This window comes from Schistocerca cancellata, unplaced genomic scaffold, assembly GCF_023864275.1.
Source record: "Schistocerca cancellata isolate TAMUIC-IGC-003103 unplaced genomic scaffold, iqSchCanc2.1 HiC_scaffold_208, whole genome shotgun sequence".
NCBI lineage: Eukaryota > Metazoa > Arthropoda > Insecta > Orthoptera > Acrididae > Schistocerca > Schistocerca cancellata.
In genome coordinates, this window is record NW_026046237.1 from 10,001 (window position 1) to 15,000 (window position 5,000).

Consider the following 5,000-nt stretch of genomic DNA (forward strand, 5'->3'; position numbering starts at 1 on the left):
GCAATGTAACGCAATTTGTACCGCAATGTAACGCAATTTGTACCGCAATGTAACGCAATTTGTACCGCAATGTAACGCAATTTCTACCTTAACCTAACCCACGTTGTGCCTTAACCTAACCCACGTTGTGCCTTAACCTAACCCACGTTGTGCCTTAACCTAACCCACGTTGTGCCTTAACCTAACCCACGTTGTGCCTTAACCTAACCCACGTTGTGCCTTAACCTAACCCACGTTGTGCCTTAACCTAACCCACGTTGTGCCTTAACCTAACCCACGTTGTGCCTTAACCTAACCCACGTTGTGCCTTAACCTAACCCACGTTGTGCCTTAACCTAACCCACGTTGTGCCTTAACCTAACCCACGTTGTGCCTTAACCTAACCCACGTTGTGCCTTAACCTAACCCACGTTGTGCCTTAACCTAACCCAAGTTGTGCCTTAACCTAACCCAAGTTGTGCCTTAACCTAACCCAAGTTGTGCCTTAACCTAACCCAAGTTGTGCCTTAACCTAACCCAAGTTGTGCCTTAACCTAACCCAAGTTGTGCCTTAACCTAACCCAAGTTGTGCCTTAACCTAACCCAAGTTGTGCCTTAACCTAACCCAAGTTGTGCCTTAACCTAACCCACGTTGTGCCTTAACCTAACCCAAGTTGTGCCTTAACCTAACCCACGTTGTGCCTTAACCTAACCCACGTTGTGCCTTAACCTAACCCACGTTGTGCCTTAACCTAACCCACGTTGTGCCTTAACCTAACCCACGTTGTGCCTTAACCTAACCCACGTTGTGCCTTAACCTAACCCACGTTGTGCCTTAACCTAACCCACGTTGTGCCTTAACCTAACCCACGTTGTGCCTTAACCTAACCCACGTTGTGCCTTAACCTAACCCACGTTGTGCCTTAACCTAACCCACGTTGTGCCTTAACCTAACCCACGTTGTGCCTTAACCTAACCCACGTTGTGCCTTAACCTAACCCACGTTGTGCCTTAACCTAACCCACGTTGTGCCTTAACCTAACCCACGTTGTGCCTTAACCTAACCCACGTTGTGCCTTAACCTAACCCAAGTTGTGCCTTAACCTAACCCAAGTTGTGCCTTAACCTAACCCAAGTTGTGCCTTAACCTAACCCAAGTTGTGCCTTAACCTAACCCAAGTTGTGCCTTAACCTAACCCAAGTTGTGCCTTAACCTAACCCAAGTTGTGCCTTAACCTAACCCAAGTTGTGCCTTAACCTAACCCAAGTTGTGCCTTAACCTAACCCACGTTGTGCCTTAACCTAACCCACGTTGTGCCTTAACCTAACCCACGTTGTGCCTTAACCTAACCCACGTTGTGCCTTAACCTAACCCACGTTGTGCCTTAACCTAACCCACGTTGTGCCTTAACCTAACCCACGTTGTGCCTTAACCTAACCCACGTTGTGCCTTAACCTAACCCACGTTGTGCCTTAACCTAACCCACGTTGTGCCTTAACCTAACCCACGTTGTGCCTTAACCTAACCCACGTTGTGCCTTAACCTAACCCACGTTGTGCCTTAACCTAACCCACGTTGTGCCTTAACCTAACCCACGTTGTGCCTTAACCTAACCCAAGTTGTGCCTTAACCTAACCCACGTTGTGCCTTAACCTAACCCAAGTTGTGCCTTAACCTGCTCTGTAATTGGCATATGACACGTTACATTAATCCAGTGTTGTCTAACCACAACCCTCTGAATATAGTTCGCTACTCGCACCGCCCACCCTCTTGTGTATCGTTTCATGTTCAACACTTCGCAAGTGTTGCTTACTTTTTACATGCTCCCGCTGTACACTGTAATGTGGACGACTGCAGGATGTACATCGCCCCCACCCTCCCCCCTGCCTTCGCACGCTGGTCGTTCAGGTGCTTGCGTGTTCAATGCCCTTCGCAGCTGTTCACTGGCATTCGCATGTCGAAGCGCTCAGTCTACGTCGTGGTACGGCCTGTGTCCACTGTCCGCTGATGTCGTAAGCTTAACCCTCACATTGTACTGCACATAGGTCCGTATGTACTGCATGATACGCTGTGGCACATGTGTGACCGTACAACGACTGCGCCCAACAACAGCGAACCATACGGTCCAAATGTTGTGCACTCAGCCACGTGCCGTCTCCCCATAACAGCTACATTGCAGTGTGGTACGCCATAGAGACGTGTGGGATTAACGGACGCCCTGGATGGCGATCAGCATGAGCCGTCTGTTGATGTAGTGGCGCGTGTATTCAAACGTAGTCGTCTCTTCTCACACAGTGTGATAGCATGGTGCACCGCGTTCCACATCTGCGACATGGTACAGATGCTGGTTGACAGTCGGTCTCGTAATGGACATCGCATACGTAGGGGGCCACCTCCCACGTGTTCTCTAGTCGTGCACATTTTGTTGCGTGTATGTGGGCAGACGTAGTGTGTCGTGACACCTAACAGACAGGTATGCAATAATCGTTGCATTTGCAAACTGGGATGGACGTCTACGTTTGCTGGTGACGTTACGCAAATGAACAACTGGTAAACCCATTGTGGTGCGGTTGTTGTTGCTGGAGGTAAATCAGTAAGGGCAAATCTGTGTGTGAAGCGATACGCGGCGGTGGCTGGGTGGGACCGTCCCCGGCCGGTGAGGGGGGGCCGCCCGGCGTGCTGGCCGCGCGGTGCGTGGGCGCACGCGCTACAGCCGGCTGGTGGGGGCGCCCAGTGGCAGGCGCGCCGGCCGACGGACGCGGCAGGCGGCGCAGCTGCGCGCCGGGGCACCCTGCGCGCGGCGCCGGGCGGCCAAAGTGGGTCCTCGCGGGCCCGGTGCGAAGCGCGGTGGACATCTGCAGTGTGCTGGTCCGACTGAGGACTGTGTGCGTTGAGGATGCGCCGCCGCCCGGCACTCGGCGCCGCGACGCCGTCTGCTGCTCGGTCGCCCCAGCGGTTCTCGCTGGTGGTTTGTATCGCAGTTGTGCAGACGTGTTGGCACGTGCGCTGTGCTGGGAGAGTTCGCTTCGGCACCCACGTGGGGCCTTTGCCCTTCTGTGGCGCTGGCGTTGGAGCTGCCGGTCACCGTAGGTGGCGCGTGTTGTCTCCCGCCGGCAATGCCACGACAGCACGCTCCCGGGCCTCTGTCGGCAGCGGCAAGCTCAGTTGGGAGCACGGGTGGTCGCACCTAAAGCGTCTACTCGCCTAACTCCGGGCGATTGCGCCTCTCTCGAACCCGACCAAGTACTTAGGACGGCGCTGCGCGCCGCCGGGACCTGAGAGGGTTTCGAGGTGTATTGTGCAGGGGAGCTCAGCCTCCTCCTGTTTGCAGAATAATTGAGCGGACGCTTGCGTGTTCGCGCGGGCCCCTGGGACACACTCCCGGGCGGCCGGCTGCTCAGCTCTAGTTGACGCAGCTCCCTGGTTGATCCTGCCAGTAGTCATATGCTTGTCTCAAAGATTAAGCCATGCATGTCTCAGTACAAGCCGCATTAAGGTGAAACCGCGAATGGCTCATTAAATCAGTTATGGTTCCTTAGATCGTACCCACGTTACTTGGATAACTGTGGTAATTCTAGAGCTAATACATGCAAACAGAGTCCCGACCAGAGATGGAAGGGACGCTTTTATTAGATCAAAACCAATCGGTCGGCTCGTCCGGTCCGTTTGCCTTGGTGACTCTGAATAACTTTGGGCTGATCGCACGGTCCTCGTACCGGCGACGCATCTTTCAAATGTCTGCCTTATCAACTGTCGATGGTAGGTTCTGCGCCTACCATGGTTGTAACGGGTAACGGGGAATCAGGGTTCGATTCCGGAGAGGGAGCCTGAGAAACGGCTACCACATCCAAGGAAGGCAGCAGGCGCGCAAATTACCCACTCCCGGCACGGGGAGGTAGTGACGAAAAATAACGATACGGGACTCATCCGAGGCCCCGTAATCGGAATGAGTACACTTTAAATCCTTTAACGAGTATCTATTGGAGGGCAAGTCTGGTGCCAGCAGCCGCGGTAATTCCAGCTCCAATAGCGTATATTAAAGTTGTTGCGGTTAAAAAGCTCGTAGTTGGATTTGTGTCCCACGCTGTTGGTTCACCGCCCGTCGGTGTTTAACTGGCATGTATCGTGGGACGTCCTGCCGGTGGGGCGAGCCGAAGGCGTGCGACCGCCTCGTGCGTGTTCGTGCGTCCCGAGGCGGACCCCGTTGAAATCCTACCAAGGTGCTCTTTATTGAGTGTCTGGGTGGGCCGGCACGTTTACTTTGAACAAATTAGAGTGCTTAAAGCAGGCAAGCCCGCCTGAATACTGTGTGCATGGAATAATGGAATAGGACCTCGGTTCTATTTTGTTGGTTTTCGGAACCCGAGGTAATGATTAATAGGGACAGGCGGGGGCATTCGTATTGCGACGTTAGAGGTGAAATTCTTGGATCGTCGCAAGACGAACAGAAGCGAAAGCATTTGCCAAGTATGTTTTCATTAATCAAGAACGAAAGTTAGAGGTTCGAAGGCGATCAGATACCGCCCTAGTTCTAACCATAAACGATGCCAGCCAGCGATCCGCCGCAGTTCCTCCGATGACTCGGCGGGCAGCCTCCGGGAAACCAAAGCTTTTGGGTTCCGGGGGAAGTATGGTTGCAAAGCTGAAACTTAAAGGAATTGACGGAAGGGCACCACCAGGAGTGGAGCCTGCGGCTTAATTTGACTCAACACGGGAAACCTCACCAGGCCCGGACACCGGAAGGATTGACAGATTGATAGCTCTTTCTTGATTCGGTGGGTGGTGGTGCATGGCCGTTCTTAGTTGGTGGAGCGATTTGTCTGGTTAATTCCGATAACGAACGAGACTCTAGCCTGCTAACTAGTCGCGTGACATCCTTCGTGCTGTCAGCGATTACATTTCTTCTTAGAGGGACAGGCGGCTTCTAGCCGCACGAGATTGAGCAATAACAGGTCTGTGATGCCCTTAGATGTTCTGGGCCGCACGCGCGCTACACTGAAGGAATCAGCGTGTCTTCCTA

The 5,000-nt window shown here is 53.4% G+C and overlaps 1 non-coding gene across 1 annotated transcript in view; it reads left to right on the forward strand.

Annotated features, from left to right (window-relative positions):
- Nucleotides 1-3,397: 3,397 nt before the first annotated feature.
- LOC126112728 (small subunit ribosomal RNA) overlaps nt 3,398-5,000 on the forward strand; it is a 1,909-nt gene continuing 306 nt past the window's right edge. Inside the window, exon 1 of the ribosomal RNA XR_007524535.1 lies at nt 3,398-5,000. This exon is cut by the window's right edge and continues 306 nt beyond it. This is a non-coding gene — a ribosomal RNA (small subunit ribosomal RNA).